The sequence below is a fragment of the Talpa occidentalis genome, unplaced genomic scaffold (assembly GCF_014898055.3).
Source record: "Talpa occidentalis isolate TD23 unplaced genomic scaffold, MPIMG_talOcc4v2.1 talOcc4.3, whole genome shotgun sequence".
NCBI classification, from domain to species: Eukaryota; Metazoa; Chordata; class Mammalia; order Eulipotyphla; family Talpidae; genus Talpa; species Talpa occidentalis.
Window position 1 is genome coordinate 107,319,084 of NW_023603184.1, and position 18,481 is coordinate 107,337,564.

Below are 18,481 nucleotides of genomic sequence, written 5' to 3' on the forward strand. Positions count from 1 at the left end.
TGTAAATCTTAACAATTCTATGAAATTAATACTGTGAAGCATAGAGAGGTTAAGTGAGTTTTGGCAGGGCACATAACAAGTAATGGAACCAGGATTCACACTCAGCAAGTAGGATGCCAGCTCCTCATTTATGTTCATACACTTTTTATATTTAAAGAGCAGGTTTATTAGAAAAGGGATAGGACAGTAAAAGACACTTGCATAGGCACAAGCAGGCAGAAAGAGCTGCCCCGAAAGGGACAGGTTTGCTGAGAGAGGCCTGCATGGTTGCAGACCCGGCAGGGTACAGGTCCCGGGCAAGCAGGAAGGCTGCTGCCCTGCAGGAGAGAGTTGATGAAAAGAAGCACCTGCATAGTCACATGTGAGCAGACGGTATGCTGCCTAAAATCTTTATACATAAGCATGTAACAGTTAATTTTATTTTTACGGGCCCTTGAGTGTGTGGGGTGGGAAGATGTAAGAGGGGGAAAAAAATGTACCTGAAATTAGAGAGATTGGAGAAAGTAAGAGAGAAAAGGATATAGGTGGCAAGGTAAAGAGGTGCTGACTCAGTGGCTTTGAGGTCAAAGCATTGGTTCTTTTGTACAAGTTTATTTAACAAAGATAATTGAGCATCTGTGTACTGAGTGCCAGAGCCACAATGGTGAGAAGGAAGAAAAAAAGGCTGTTTGCCCTTAAGTAGCTTAATCTAATTAGGTCGTTTGAACAAATGGGGTTCTGTGGAGTCAGCTGCCATTTGGGTAAAGCTGGCTGACTCCTCCCAAACCTATCACTGTCAAAGGATTTGTCAGAACAAAGTTCCCTTTTCTGTCCTACTTAATTTGTTCAGAGTTCTTGTTTTGTTTTTCAGGGTCCTTTGGCCTTTTTTTTTTTTTTTTAGATTGATTTATTTGTGTACACAAGAACTGGGGTGTAGGCCAGAGGTGTGAGGGGTGAGAGGTTTGATTCACCAAAGACAGAGTGGGGAGTGGAACAGGTGAATTTACTGAAATACACTGCTGAGGGGAGCAGTGGGTGAGTCAGGAGAAGTCTGCTTCGACTTACGGGTTGCTCCCTGGTTGGCAGGGAATCTAACTCATGCTGCAATGGCTCGCCATAGCTAGATAGCGCTGTGTCTTTAATCCCTGAACCACCAGGGATGCCTGGTCCTTTTGGTTTTTATGGTAAAAATTACAGAAACACACAAGTCATAAGTGTAAGATTTCATCAATTTTGACAAATATGTATTCTTATAACCTGTTGGAGCCTCTTTTCATGGGTCCCTTGTGATGGCAGGGCAAAAACCAGTATCAAATGTAATTATGTCTGTAAAAGCATTAGTAATGTCACACTGATTTTTCTATTGGTATAGATAAGCAATTTTAAAGACAGAAAACAAGAATATTTATTCAACAAATGTTTGTTGAGTGGCTACACATATGAAACTCTGTGGTATTAATGTTCTCTCTGTTGTGGACAACATAATACACCACCCAAATCTTCCTCCAGGACTGAGGCCTTATCCTCCAATTTCTAGGAGGGCTGTTCTGTCCAAAAGCAGAAGTGCCTCACTGAAGAGTTTCCTTGCCTAAAGTAACACCTCCTTCCCAGGGTGCACTGCGTCCAACCACTGGTCAACATGAGGATATGAAGGCAGGGGAATTGCCCAAATTCAAAGCATCTCAGAAGGGTCATTTCTTCAGAGCCTTCCAGATGGCTCAGAATCCATCATAGTACATCTCCTGCCAGTGCCTTTCCCTGCCCTCTCCTCTTTTACACAGGTGATCCCTCCAGGGTCCTTCATGAACCTCTACTTGCTCACCCCAACTCTGCTTCACAGGTAAGTCAACCTAAGCCATCATCTCTCAGTGATCTCACTCTGGAGCCAAGAAGGATCATTGGTTTTCAATTTTTTTTACTATTAAACAAGGCTGTAATTTATAACATCAAAATTTTATTATCACTCCACTAGTCGGCTCCACTTTCTGCTTCTTGATTAGCTAGTATGAAATGGGGAAGATAGACTAACAATGGGAATAGAAATGACATAGGCAGAAGCCAGAGTCTGTCTTGGGAAGGCAAGATTGAGACATAAGACAGGTTTGCCTTTCCATCCACCTCCCTTTTCTTTGTTATTTTTTTGTTCTTTCAACCTCTGCCTTTCAGCAATCCCCTGTGGCCAATATATTCATAATGCATGCCTCTTTCTTTCCCAAAAGAGTAACTCATTCTAACTGAGGTGTTAGGACTTAATGTGCCATTCTCTTTAAAGAGTTTGCAGTAGAAAGAAACTTGGTTTTTGAGGCTCACTATGGCTCAGAGCACTCCCACAGATTGGCAAAAGGAAGATAATGAATCTGTCGGCATTAGTAAGATGGATGTTTTTGGTACCCTGCTGAATCATCCACGTAGGTAATATACTCTTTCTCCATTTACACATCAATTGAAGCTCTCTTATAATAAGCCCTTAGGGAAATAACTTGAGAAAAACTAGTATTTGCAACCACTCCTATCTGAAAAGTTGCTATCAATCCTTTACCCCTCACATTAGTTGACTAAATCATTTTTGCAGACACAGGGTGAGATTTAATTCTTACTGATATAAATTAGCTTGTATTTGTTAGCACCTACTTGTAGCCAATACAAGTTACTGTTTAGATTAAGAAAACAATAATCTATCTTTAGGGTTATGAGATTTAAAATTTTGCCAAATGAGGTAGTCATGGATATTACTAAATATCTTTTAAACTCTTCAAATTATTTAAATGCAATGTTATATAATTTATAAAGCAAATACCCTAATTTCCACTTTTACAGAGACAAAAATATTATTTGGATGTTGCAACTTAATATTTCAAGTTCTTGTCTAAACAAAGACATTAAGCTTGTTGGTTTATGTTTGCCTAATCTTGTTTTTGTTTTTAAAACTGTCTTTTTAGGGGGATAGCTGAGGGGGAGGGGGAGAAAAAGAAAATAAAATTGGCCCTTTATTGGTCATTTTTCATTCCACATGTGCCCTTAATTTTTGACACAATGTGAAAGTGGCACCTAGTAGCTCCACCATGATAACTAATGTCCTGTATGCTTTTATCAGCAAGATATGAATTTGCCTAAGCAATCTATGGTGTAAAGTTTGTTGTGGTTTAAAATACTAATTAGTCTCAACTCTTTCATTTTAAAGGTCTTATCATGGTTCTATTTAAGAATTGGGGCTATCTGAATCTTACTCTGTGAGTTTTAGATCTATTCATATAATCTCTGTTTCAGATTAATTCAGATTGATGTATTTTTTCTCCTCTTTTAGCAATTTATTAATGTAGTATTCCCATCAGTTTAAAGAAAGGTGTCAAAGACCTTTCCCTGAAGACTTTTTATCTACACCAATAAGTAGAATCACATGTATAGCACAAAGTTATCAATAATTTGCAGTGTCGTTCTCATTATTCAAGTGAATCACTTTTAAAGAGCAGATTTTTAGATTACAGGGTAGAAAAACATACGTCACAAGGGCACAAATATATACATTAAAAGCATTCACTCAGGGCACAAATATATACATTAAAAGCATTCACTCAGAAAGGACTGGAATTCAAGCGAGAATCATGAAGGGGATTAGAACAAAAATGTGATGAACAAAAATAGTGGAGATATCTTGGAAATGGGGTGATAATTGAAATGGAGTGGGTAATTAATTTCTCTTAACTTTATAATCTTTTCATGTTTTCTGTTCATCAGTAGAGAGCATGAAAGTCACATTTAAACCATAATTTCCACTGGTAGAAATGTCAGCAAAGTCCTCTTTGTCTACCAGGTGGTAAGATGGCTTCATTTTCTTTTATTTCATTCACATGAAATGTTATATCTCATTAGAAGACTGGCAGAGGGGAAAAATTCATAGGGGGGGGTAACTGGGGGATGTTTTTAATTTTTGAGCACATTTTTAAATTATCAAATTAAATTTTATGGCTTTAGTTTTTGTTTTTTTTTTAGTACTGTACTGTTCTTTTGTGTCAAGCTAATTTTGGAGGCTCCATAAACATTTCACCTTCTACACTATGCCAAAAAATCATCTATAATCTATTAGGAAAAGGACACAGTTAACATTTTAATGCATGCCTTTTTATTATTTTTCCCTTGGGCTTATATATTATCTATGTTTTTATACAAGTAATACCATTCCACTTATACAATTTTAAAAGCTACTTTTAAGTTTACCTGCATAGCATGAACATTACCCCATGTTATTTATTATTCTTCTGCAATCCAATTTTTTTTGGTATTTCTTTTAATTGGGGTAGCATTGGTTTACATTGCTATTTAGTATTAGAAGCATCTCCCCCCTCAAGGGTTTTTTATCACACCATGCCCACCGCCAAGACACCCAAGGTTCTCCACCATAGTCCACTGTGCTGCCTTCCCACCTCCGCAACTCAGTTTTCAACAGCTATAAAGTATTCTGCTATAAATGACTGCAATTTATTTAAAATTATTTCCCTGTTGTTGGAGCCTTCGTTTGTTTTCAATTTCTCACTATTATGAAGCACATTGAGATCAACAATGAACACTCTTGCAGCTCAACATTCAGGCTACAGGTCCATTCAGGTGAACTCTCAGATACAGTATTACTGGAACAGTATTACTGGAACAAAGGCTGAACCTGATAAATATGACTAAATTGCTTTTGTTAGAGGGCAGGATGAGGGGGTGCTCTGGGCCCCCCAAACCTGCCTGCTCTAAATGAGTTTTGCCATCTGCCGGATAAAAACAAAACATACTCTAGTGCATAAGACCTTCAATGGAAAGGAACTTTAATAATACAATTAGTGTGCAATAAAGAAGAGAGAAGAAAGAAAGAATATAGTTTCCAAATCAAGCACCCAAAGTTACCCATCCCCTCGTGGGTAAAAGCCCAGCCAAACAGGGTTAACCCAAAGCAGTGCCACTGAGGTTAGAAAGTTTGACACAGATCTAAGGCACCTCTTGTGGGGAACCATAAGAAAGCAGCAGAAGAGGTCAGGCAAGTCTGGAAGGAATGAAACAAAATCAAAACCCAAGTTAAGATAAAGGCTGCTGTTGTCAGCCTCCCCAAGGGTCTCTCACTGACGTCTCTGTTCCTTTCAAGTGTCTCCCTCCATGTACAAGTCCAAGACTGAGAAGGAAGCACAGCTTCTTCACACGTCTCTCTGCAACATGTGCCTCCTCCAGGTCATCTTCTTGATCTCCATCTCTCCACTTCTCCACATGAGGTCTTCTCTCAGTTCTCTCAGTTTTTTCTAGCTGCACCTCCCTGCCCAGCTCCACCCTTCCTTAGGGTGGGGCAGGGACTCTGGATCCTCCCCTTTCCCTGGGGATTATCCTGTCACACTGCCCAGAGGGTTATACCAAATGATTCTCACATGATCAATGTACAAAAGCACCTGTTTCCATACCTTTACACACATTGAATTTTATAATTTTCTGCAACCTTTGGTGAACAACAGAATGAAGAATAAAAACAGCATCTCAGCTTACCTAACCAAAAAATTATTTATTACGCAAATAAGCAATGCTTACTGCAAAAAAGTAGAGGAAATAAAGTAGCCATAACACCAAGAGCAATAGATAACCAGCAGTAACACATTATTTGTATATATAGACATTTTCTCTTTTTAAAAAATTATGTTGATATGAAATTGCATTATAACATTATGTAAGTTTAGGGAAGGCAGTACTGTAAAGCATCAATATAATATATACTACATTAAGTTCACTAAAATTTAGGTATTTTCTGTTATGGCATTTACTTTTGATATCATACTTATATTACATGGATTTTTAATCTAGATACTCTTCTAATGACTTTTAGAATACTTTAATTACAAATTTTAAATTGTGGTAAAATAGATTAACGTGAAATTCACCATCTTAGCCATCTTTAAGTGTACAGTTTAGTCTTGTTAAGCATGTTCACATTGTTGTGCAGTCTCCAGAACTTTTACATCTTGCGAAACCAAAATCTGTAGCCACTAAACAAGTCCCCATTTCGGTTTCCCCAGTCCTTTCAAACAACCATTCTACTTTCTGTTTCTATGAATCTGACTAGTCTAGGTGCCTCATATACGTGGAATCATACAGTCCTTGTCTTTTGTGACTGGTCTATTTCACATAACAATGTTCTCAGGGTTCATCCATGATGTAACATGTGTCTGTCCTTTGAGGGCTGAATAATACCCCATTGTATATCATAAATCAATAATCATTTTGTTTATCCAGTTCATCCATCAATGGATATTTGGATTGCTTCCACCATTTAGCAGGATAATGTGAATTATTCTGCTAGGGATATGGATGTACAAATATCTCCTCGAGGCCTTGTTTTCAATTCTTTTGAGTATATACCCAAAAAAAGGAATCTGGATCATACGTTAATTTTTTTTTTAATTTTTTTGAGAAACTGTGATACTGTTTCCCATGGTAGTTGCATCATTTAACACACCCACCAAAGTCACACAGGTTCCATTTTCTCTACATTCTCACCAGTATTTGTTAGTGTCTGTTTATTTGACAATAGTCATCCTAGTTGATGGGTGGAGGTGATAAATAAAGTTTATTCTCTCCCCCCCCACCCACCTCTTCCTCTCTCCATGTCTTGGACCTGTTTCTCTCAGATTATTAGCTTTATGATTTTGGGTCTACTGTCAGCATGAGACTAGAAACATATCCTCTCATGGGTCCAAGCTCATATTTGTGGTTTATCAACCAAACAGAAGTTCTACGCAGAAGTCCCAATTTGGAAAATCTCAGGAAAGGTTGGTATAACCTAGATCATATGCTCATCCCTTGGATGATTGCAGTGGCCCAAGGAGTGTAATGTGATTATGAGCCATAGGCATATCCATTTGGGTGGCGAGAGTTGCTCTAATGGATGACACCTCCATTCAGAGCAACAGGAGGATACACAATTTCCCAAATGAGGGATGAATGGGATAAGTGGGCAAATGTGATCATTTTGAGAATGATTGTAAATTGGGTAGCCAATTCAATGTGCATCAGTACACAAAAATGTCTTAGTGGTTTTGTTTACGACATATTTGAAAACTTAGTCGCTAAAGTTTGAGGTCTTCATTCACCTGCTCTTTCCACATGAGGAAAGAGAAGCAGAACACTGTGGAAGATTTCATTTATTCTTAGATGTCAATCTATTAAGCTTGTGGTCTAGAGACTAGGCCCAGTATTTGGAAAAGTATATTCCAATTAAGTTTTTAGCTAGAAGTTCTGTATTCACCTGAAATCTTTCAAACTTTATGTTTACACTCTTGTTCATGTACTTTTCAGTACTCTTATGTGAGAAGGTCAAATATTCCATACCATCTGTTTCTGTGAACAGAAAGTGCATTTTTCTGACAGCAGAACTCGCTGTAACTAAGAAAATAAGACTATTTCTTTAAGAGTCATCATTTTAACCCCCAAAGTAAGAAAATAAGTTATAGCATTTATTGTCAAATTAATTGAAAGTTCATCTATTACTATTACCATGTAAAAGTTATATTTAAATATTTCCACTAGTATATTTTACTTCCTTAAAAAATTCATGAGGGCCTCCCCTGGTGGTGCAGGCATTTGAGAGTCGCACTGTGAAGCTGTCCGCAGCCTCTGCAGCATTGGTTCGATCCCGGCCAGCCGGCCAGCGAGGGTCCCACATGGCACAGCAGATCTCTCCTGTCACGCCCACTGCTCCCCTCAGCAGTGTGTTTCAGTCAGTCTTCCTGTTCTATTCCCCGCTCTGTCTCTGGTGAATCCTCTTACGCTCCCACGCATCTGGCCTGTACCCTGGTTCTGGTATAAATACATAAATAAATCTTTTTAAAAAATTAATGAAACCATGGGGCCTCCCTGGTTGCGCAGGGGTTAAAGTCTCAGTGCTATCAAGCTATCACCAGCTACGTGGCTTGAGTTCTATCCTGGCCAGGGAGCAGACCCACATGGCGCAGCACACCTCTCCTGTCTCACCCAGCTGCTCCCCTCAGCAGTGTATTTCAGTACATCTGCCTGTTGTACTCGCCACTCTGTCTCTAATGAATCCTCTCACCTCCTCGCCCCCACCTCTGACCTACATCCCGGTTCTTGCATGCATAAAAATAAATATTTTTAAAAATTAATAAATCCAAATTTAACTTTACGATAAGGAGATTCCCATTACCTTGTTCAACAGTAACATATATTTTTTAATTTGATGTTATTACTCTTCCTCATAGCAGAAATAAACTTCTTTAAGATTCTTTATTTTAAAATATATAAATTATTTAACCCCTGATTCTGAGACCCTAAAACTCCAGAATAATGAACCAGTGATAGCAATAAATTAACTTATGGATAAAGAGGTACAGGGAAAAAAATCTACTCCAATTGTTCACTGAGGGCCCATAATGGAAAAAGATTTTCTTGATGCCTCTGTTCTGTTCAGATGATTTTGGTTACAGAATTGTTAGGCATTGTAACTCCTTTAAATATTAGGCAAAATTAAAACTATGGGATACCATAATGATATAATAATGCTTTCTCAGATAAAGGAAAATTAACTAATTTAGGATGAGAAATAACTAATATAATAATATAAATTATTTAATGATAAATATAAGTAATCATTGAAAGCAAAGTATTTTTAACTGTCATCTGCTTGGCTTAAGATAGCTTCAGACAATGCACTGCAATGGAAGGTTATTGGTGTTTTGGTGAGACACATGGTGTGATAACATATACCTGAAGAGGTGTGACTCTACACTCCTGGGACATACACAGTGTTGTAAAACAATGTTACCTCAAAAAAAATAAATAAATAAAACTAGCATGTTAATCAAAAATCAGGCCTTTGGCGTAATTGGACTGAAATGTTAAAATAATTTATAATAAAAAAATTGGTTAGGGCCCTGCCTCCCTGGTGGTCTAAGGGTTAAGTCTCAACCCTATCACCATGATGGCCTGAGTTCAATCCCCAATAGGGAAGCTAGCCCACACAAAGAATAGCAGACCTCTACTATTTCACCCACTGCTCCCCTCAGGACTGTATTTCAGTTATATCTGCTTGTTCTGCTCCCCACTCTGTCTCTGGTGAACCGTCTCACCCCCCACATCTCGGGGCTACACCCCATTTCTTCTATACATAAATAAATAAATCTTTTTTAAAAAAGAAAAAAGAATTGATTAGCTTTCTTTCCGAACTGTGCCCAGCAGAATGGCCCCCACAAAGAAGCATACCCAGGAAGCTTATCCAGGAAGCATGCCCGTGGGGCATTCACACACCCAGAAGCTTGCCATGAAGGAGCTGGCACTCCACTTGGTGTGACTGACACCAAGCTCAACAAAACTATCTGGGCCAAAGGGAAAAAGAATGTCGCATGTATCTGTGTGTGTGTATGTGTGTGTGTGTGTGCACGCGCATGTGTCCAGAAAATATAATGAGAATAATGAATTCACCAAACTGTGTGCACCGTTACTTATGTACCTGTCACCACCACATTCAAAAATCTACAATGCAAATGAGAAGTAACCACTGATCATCAAATAGTTATAAAACTAAAACTAAAAAAAAAAAAAAGTTGCCTGGTGATAAGGCCAGCTTCCAGCATTTGTTGTTGTTGCTGAAAATAGGTTCATTGTGTTGATGATTTAAACTTCCACATTTCAAAAACTAATTTAGGCTACCAAAATAAAATATTTCAGCATCTATGACAAAGTCAATAATGATAATGAAAGGAGTTGTGAAATGATCAATTTACACTTTGTTTTTTGAAACTGTCAGTTCCTCAGAGAACTGTGACTTTTACATCTTATTGATGAAGGCCCTTGGTAAATGTGTGTTGAATGCAAGCAAAAAGGAAAAGAACAAAAAAGCAGCAGGGAAAAAAAAAGGCAATGGAGGAACAAGAGAAAAGTGGGGAGGGAAGGAGAGAAGGGAGATTTTAAACTTTTTTTCATTTTCTTTCTGGGCAGCTGTTATTTGAGCAGGGAACATCAGAGACGAGAGGCAGGAGGAAGGGCAATTGCACAGACCACAATGTCAGGAGCACTGTGATTCTGCTGCTGGGAGCTTCCGTGTTCTGAACCTCTGCTGAAGACAAGAATGTCACTACCAATGGCTTCTGGTCTTAAATGGTAACATCACCTCTTCCCTGGTCTCCAGCCTCCCAGCTCACTCTGCAGATTTTGGACTTGTGAGTCTCCATAACTGAGTCAATTTAAAAAATAAATATTTTCCATTATATACTCATACTTTTATTTCTCTGGAAAACCCTGACTAATATATTGTAGAAAGTGGTTCAATTATGGTGCAACCATTCAATGGATTTCTCCCCTTAGGTGTAACCCCCATAAAATTGCCACCACCACATCACCTGTGAACCATCACCCTACTCTCTTGTGTTCTCCTTCCCTTTTTGACCCCTACCTCTCTCCCTTACTTGCTGTATGTCTCAGATTTATAGTTTGAGCGAATGAGCATCTATGAGTATTCTGTTAACAAGGCATCTGGGATCCAATAATCTACAATAAACCAAAGGATATATATGTATACAAGTTACTGACCTCATACATAGCATCCAACATGCAGACATTCAGCATTCTTTATATAGCAGTATGTGTCAAAAGCTTTTACTAAACATATGCTTAGTGAATTAGTGGATTAGATAACTCATCTGGATAATTATAGATTGAAAAATAAAATAAAAAACAGGAGCAGGAAGGCAGGGAGATGTCAGGGGTAACCGTATTTTGTGATTTATCAGAATGTGAGACACTATTACTTCTTTTTAAAGTAATTGTGGGGGAAAAAACACCCAACACTGGGCCTCCCTGGTGGCACAGGCGGTTGAGTGCCTCACTATGGAGCTGTCCGCAGCCTCTGCAGAGCGGGTTTGATCCCGGCCAGCCAGCGAGAATCCCACATGGCAAAGCAGACCTCTCCTGTCTTGCCCGCTGCTCCCCTCAGCAGTGTATTTTTTCAGTCTGCCTGCTCCGTTCCCCGCTCTGTCTCTGGTGAATCCTCTCACCCTCCCATGAATCTGGCCTGTATCCTGGTTCTTGTATAAAAATAAATAAATCTTAAAAAAAAAATACCCAGCACCATTACTATCCTTACTAACTTCTCTTTAAACATCTGTGCACAGTAACCACTGTGCTATTCGTTATTCTCTCGTCTTACGCTTGGAGTAGCTACTAACATCAAGAACTAAAATATCTAATCCTTCTTAGTTTGAGTGCACATTTATTTATTGCCTACCTAGAATTCATTCTTCCTTCTCCCTTCAGATAACACTTAGATTTCCTTTGGGGGAACACACCCCATGCTGTTTGAGTGGGATTTAGCTCACTTGAAACTGCCAGTGTGGGCTCAGTTGGCCCAGGTTAATCAGTGTAACTCCATCCCTTTGTCTCTTTAATTGGTTTAGGGTGAATGATATATATCTTCATTGCTGTATATTAATTTTTTAACTAACAACTTTATTGTATTCTCTTACTGTTGGTAAGATTTTCTAGGATTTTACAAATGCACAATTATATTATCTATTATAATTTTCTTAGGTTTTCCAAATATATAATCATGTCATCTAGAAATCTTGAAAATTGTTTCCCATCTTAACTTTTCTCCCTAGTTGCTAATACCTCTAGAACTGTTAAATAATGATCATTGTTAACTTCTAGAATATGTTGGACTTATTCCTGACTTTAATGAGGATGCTTCTCTTATTTATCCATTGATAAATGGATAAAAGTTAACGCTACCTTTAGGATTTAAGTGCCTATCTTATCATGTCAAGAAAGTTTCCTTTGATTCTTATTTTGTTATGAGGCTTATTTTCTTAAACCAATAATAAGTATTGAACATTGGATATACAGATATCCAATGAAGGATATATATATATGTAAATTCTTTATGATTTTCTCCTTGGATCTATTAATGTAGTGACTCAATTTTAGATTTCCTAATATTGAATTACTCTTGCATTTTTAAAACAAACCTTCCTTGGTTTGATATCATCTTGCTGGGCTGCTGAATTCCACTTGCAACTTTTTTGAAAGGAATTTTGCACTCATGGTTGTGAGATTAGTTTGTGTGGCTTTTTTAATGGACTCATTGAGTTTCATTGAAATAATTTAGGGAGTTTCCTTCTTTTAATATGGTCTGAAAGGCTTTAAATTTTCTATTCCATTATGAATTTGCTATGAAATCTCTGGGTCTCTTTTTCAGGAGAAGGAGAGTTCAGTTTTCCACTAATTTATTTCTTTTGTGATAATTGATTCACTTGGGTCTTTGGGGTTTTTTTTGGCAAATTGTATTTATCTGATGATACACTTAAATATTATGACTAATATATCAATAACATGATAAGTCATTGTTAAAACAGAATATAACTTCTTTTCAAGTGTCCATTAAGCTATACATTCCTGTTTATAACTTTATTTTCATAGTTATCTAATAAAGGATTAAGCACAGTCTTGTGTTTCTTTCAATTTCCTCTGTATATGTGATTATTTTTCCCTTTTTATTTACTATCCTGTGTAGTTGTGCCTTCTGGTTTTTGGTTAAGATTACTTAGCAGTTTATATTATATCGTCACTGTGTTTTTAAAAAAAACTATTTAAACTTCAGTATTTTTCCATTTTCAAAATTATTTCTGATTTACTTCTATTAATTCTTCTTTCCTTGAGATTAAATTGCCATTTATTCTCTAACATTAATTCTTGCATTTCATTCTTTATTAGTAGTAGAAGTGTTTTGTAGCTACAAAGTTAATTCTGTGCATTGTTTTACCTGTCTCTCATTGCTTCTGGTAGTTTTTCATTATTATTATTTCCTGTATAATCTCCAATTTTAGTTTGAATTTTATCTATGACCCAAGAGTTAAGAGAGCACCTAGTTTTCAAATTTCTGGGAGCAGTGGTAGAAACATTGAGTAATCTGGTTTGACTATTAATTTCTACCCTATCTGCATTGTGATCAGAGGATGCTTTCCAGTCTCTTCAGTAATTTATTGAGATTTTCCTTATGGCTCTCTGTGACAGACAATCTTATTCATGATATTATTTGGCAATCTACAAATTCACTAATTTTTGGTCTCTTGATCTGTTATAGACTAGAGTGGATAATCTCCCACCACGGATGTGCCTTATTAATGTTAATGCTAATTTATTTTATAATAGATATAAATTATTCATATTTTCCCAGTGAATTATACCCTTGAATGTTATGAAGGACCCTTTTCTCATTTAATAGTTTTTGGCCTGAACCCAGCCTTCTAGTATAAGATCACAATCACTCCTTTGTTCTTGTTTGCATTTGCCTAATTTACTTCCTGCTATCCTTTTAGTTTTATTTTACTGAGTTACTTTGTTTTAGCTATCTCTCTTGAATTCAACACTACATTCACTTTGTGATACAGCCAAAATGTACTTTTAATAGGTGAGGTTAGCCCACTATATTCATGAGATATATTTGGTCTCATTTTTTACGTTATTTTTGTAATGGTTTTATGTTTTTAAAATGTCATCAAATCAGTTTCCTTTGATTTTTTTCCTCTTGTGTATTTCTTTTACTGAATAAGAAGACTCATTCTCATTGTTACCTTTACGATTACTTTATCAACAGATAGTGCCCCATCCTCTATTTTCCAAATATTTCTATGATTTTCCTCCCATAAGTATTGGCCAGAGTAATCCATTTCATATTCCACCCTCTACTACTTCTCTACCACATACTTTTACTTTACATTTATCTACTGAGTTTTACTATTTAAAAAAAATCAGCATCTTTACATGATATTTACTTTCTTCCTCACTGCGCCTTTCAGGGAGAATCTTGATGGTTTTTCATTGTTGCATTGCTAGGCATGTGAGGGAAGGTTATATTTCGTTCTGTTTCCCTAGCCCCCATATTATTTTACTCTGAGTTGATGTATTTACTGCTCCCTGCCAGCCCTCCGTGGTGGTTTCTCAGGTCATCTTTTGTTTAGCCTGATTGTTATCTGACTGAATCATTAAGAGGGGCGCAAGGGACCAATATGCATACTCAAAACTTTGTTTTATGCTTTTACACTTGAATAGCAATTAGCATCTTTGGATCACACATTTTTTTTCCTGAAGTTTTTCTAGCATTGGATATTTCTAGAGAGAAGACTGAAGCTAGTTTTATTTTTTCTTTGGATAAATTATTTTATCTTTTGGAATCCAACAACTTTAATAGGCTATATTCATTGTGGGAGCATTTCTCCTGGACTATATTGGGTCCTTTCAAGATGGACATTCAAGAATTCTTTTAGTTTAGGAAGTTTTTCTATAGTTATATCTTTATATATTATTTCATATCCCCTCCTCACATTTCAATTATGCAACTGACTCTCCTTTACTTGCCTTTTATAGCTAGCATTATTTTCTAATTCTTTGATTCTTTTCCTCATTTCCATCTGGTCACTTCCACATTTCCACTCAGTATATCCCTTTATGTAATTTTTGGTGGCATCTATTTGCCTATTCATTCCTTCCCATTATGCTATAATTTCTGTGATGATTATATATTTACCTTCTACTCTTTCATGTATTCTACCAGCTCACACTTCATTTCTTCTTGATGTGTTAACATTAATTCTGTTTTTAGGATTCATGGTAAAAGGTTTGTTCATAGTTGTGTTGCTCTGTGAAAACATTTTCCCAGTCAGTTTGTTTTATCAACGATTTGTTTCTTCTTCCTTTCTTTGGAGAGCATTTTTGTATGAATTTTGATTCCTTTTTGATTACTTCAACTCTCAAGTAGCTGAGTTTCTTATTCCACTCCTTACAAGAGGCTCATGGCGTAAAAAGGACCAGGGCCATTTACAGTCTAGTTGAAAAAAAATTTTTTTTAAAGATTTATTTATTTATTTTGTACAAGAACCGGGGCACAGGCCAGAGGCGTGGGAGGTTGAGAGGATTCACCAGAGACAGAGCAGGAACAGAACTGGCAAACTGACAAAATACACGGCGGAGGGGAGCAGCGAGTGAGACAGGAGAGGTTTGCTGCGCCATGTGGGACCCTCACCAGCCGGCGGGGATTGAACCGGCGCTGCAGAGACTTTGGACAGCTTCACAGCGCTGTGCTCAACCGCCTGTGCCACCAGGGGAGGCCCTAGTTGAAAATTTTTTAACTCAATCTTGTGTAGTTTTGTTTAACCTTTACTGCACCTCAGCCAATGGAGACAAGCAGGGAACTTTCACAATGACACAGATGGCTTCCTGTGAATACCGTTTGTCTGTTTCCCCATTTAGATCTTCCTCCTGGTTTCTTAGAACCAAACCTCTCTGGCCAGAATGTATAACTTGTCCCTACTGATTTCAACTTTGAAAATAAAGCTATATCTGTCACTTTTAAGAATCATTCTGAGACACAGGGCAAGCTAGGAATTATGCAGTTTTAGGGACAGTGCAGGAGGGGACCTCTGAAGAATTTAGGGAGGCTTCAGAGATAAGGACAACCAAGGGAAAGTAACCAATTTCACTAGGAAAAATAAACATCCCAGAACCAAGGACAACATTGTTAATACTAGTCCTGGTTTCCTTCAGGTGGTAAAGGGAGGTAGAGACTAGAGAAATGGAGAGTGGTTTAATTTATGGACAACTTAGAAGAGCAGTTGTTTAACTTCAATGTAGAGATGCTCACCTGGAGGACTAGGCCACTAAGACAAAGCGATAAGCATAACAAATGGGGAAAGAGAAAGCTGTTAGATAAGGAATGTGAAGATCCCCTACTCAGTAGCAAATTATGTGAGACAGCAGAGAACTGACCAATCACAAAGAGACTGGTGGAGCTTTAGAATAATGAGGGAAAAAAGGTATATATTCCCTGAGACACAATTCCACTTTGGCTTCCTTGCCCCTCCCAGGCCTGGTTCCCTGGCCTGGAAGTCCCACTTTATTTCTGTTCTTTTTCTCCTCAATAAACTTTTTCTTTCTATAAACAAACTGCCTCTTCTCGCTTGCTTGCCTGAGCGTCTGCGAAGTTCGGGCTGCGGCTTCATGAGACACCAACCCGTGGGGGTCTAGTGGCTGGGACTCAGCGCTGCCCTGCAGCCTGGGATCTGTTCCCAGGCTGGGAGACTAGGCTTGACAATTCCGGTATCAATTCTTTGCTGTCTCTAAAATTTACATTCATATACACTTGGCTTCTGCATGATCTCCCCTACTTTTGTGATTTGATATTTTAGTTGTCTCCTTAGTTTGATGAAAATACAGTTTATGAATTTCTTTCCTTCCTTCCTTCTCCCCTGTCTCCCTACCAACCCCCTCTTCTCCCTCTCTTTCTTTCATACTTCTTGTTGTTTTCTATGATTTTCAGTAAGAGAGAAACAGCAACTTTACAGTAACATCTTAGATATATTTTCTAGGTAAAAACAATAGTACTTGACGATTGACTATATATGAAAAGTGATATTTCTGACCTGAGGAAGTAAGTGAAACATGCTATCTTCACCAAAATAGGTTTACTAGGATTAAAGTCATTGAGTTCTGTTTTGTATGTGTTAAATTGGAAGTGCCTATGAAATATTCAAGTGGAGATACTAGGTCGGAAGTTGGAAAACAAAGCCTATAGCTCAGAGAGGAGGTCTGGACTGGATTACCAGGGGAAAGAAGCATCTGTGACCCTGAATGAGCGTTTAGAGAACAGCATTTAGAAGGCAGTAGAGGCCTCCCTGGTGGCGCAAGGGGTTAAGCACAGCACTGTGAAGCTAAGCACTGCAAAGATATCTGCAGCTCTGCAGCACGAGTTCAATCCCCAGTCGGGGAGATACCCACATGGCACAGCAGAAACCTCTCCTGTTTTGCCCACTGCTCCCCTCAGCAGCGTATTTCACTCAGTCTTTCTGTTCTGTTCCCCACTCTGTCTCTGATGATTCCTCTTACCCCACCCCACACACACCTCTGGCCTGTACCATAGTTCTTGCATGCATAAAATAAATAAATCTTAAAAAAAAATAGAAGGTTGTAGAAAAGAGTAACTATGATGAAATTGAGAGAGGTGAGTCAGAGAGATAGAGGGAAAATCATGAGAGCATGATGTCCCAGAACTCAAGAAAGAAAATGGATGTTTTAAAGGAAGAGGTAGTGCACTTACCCAATGCAGTGAAAAGGGAGAACAAGATGTGGTTATAAAGGTATGCATTACACTGGGCCACATGAGGTCATTAAGAACAAGCCATGGAACTTAGTAAGAACAGTTTTGGAGGACTGTGGGGCAGAAGCCAGATTGAAGAAACCTAGGGAGGGAAAAGGAAGTGAAGAGATACAGAAATTTAGCTATGAAAGGGCAGAGAGAAATGTGCAGTAGTTGGAGACATGATGATAAGCTCAAGAGAGGTTTTTTAGCATGGACAGCCCTACAGTGTGTTTACATATTATTGGAAATAATCCCAGAGAGAGGGAGTGGTTGATAACTTGACAGAGGAAGGGGACAACTGAAGGAGCAAAGTCCTTGAGGTGGTTGGAGCAGCTGGGATCCAGGGCACAAAATGGCTTGATGAGGGAACACAGGTTTGTCAGTGGGTAAAATTGGAAAACAAGCAGTTCCTTTGATCCTTTCTAGTTCCTCAGTAAAAGAATGAATCAAGATTGTCACTAAGAGTGCTGAAGAGGTAAGGTTGGTAGCAGATTTGGAAATGGGGAAGAGACTATGAGATAGCATCTTTTATAGCCAGAAAGAAAGCTAAAGGAAAAGTAGTATGTTTGGTATGTTGTGTAAAGGACATTTTTGAGGATTAAGACTCCCTAGGTGGAGTGAAACCAATGTTTAATTTTCCCAATCAATATTTGGCTGCTTGGATGCAGGCCAACTGAGGGTGGGGTAGTTGATTCTTGCAGAGTTGGAATTTAGCCACTCAGAGAAAGCAGTGCGGGACATGCAGAGCAGGAGGGTACAACGGGACAGTGAGAAAGTAGTGGCAGGATGGAATATGTAGCTTGTTGTGTTGCTGTGCATTTGAGGCATCCTTCTAGCAGTTAGGACTTTTTTTTTTCCCCTTGTCTTAATCAAGCTCTGCTTATCTCCTTCTGGTACCTAAACTGATGTAAACTGAACTTTGTAATTTTACTTCACTGTGGCCTAAAATAGCTACCTATAATTGAGTGTGGAGAACTGCAAGATGTGTGAATATTCAAAATATACAAGGAAATATGCTATGTCACAAGGTGGGTAGATACTTCAGGATTGACTGTGTGCATATATGTGTATTGTGTGTGTGTGTGTGTGCGTGCATGTTCATAATTTCTGAATTCATTATTGAAGCAAAGGGGAGAAAATACTATCCTTTTTCGTACACTAAATCAGTTCTCGTCCTTTTGTTGAGCACAATCTACTCTGGAGCAGATTTGTGCCTCACTATAATTCTGTAGCAGCAGGTTTATCAAATACAAGAAAATCAAATGGTTAATAGCACTAAAATATGATTAGTGATAGCCAGTCCTCAAGGCAGTCTATTTCCCAGACGGAAACCTTTGGCAGGAT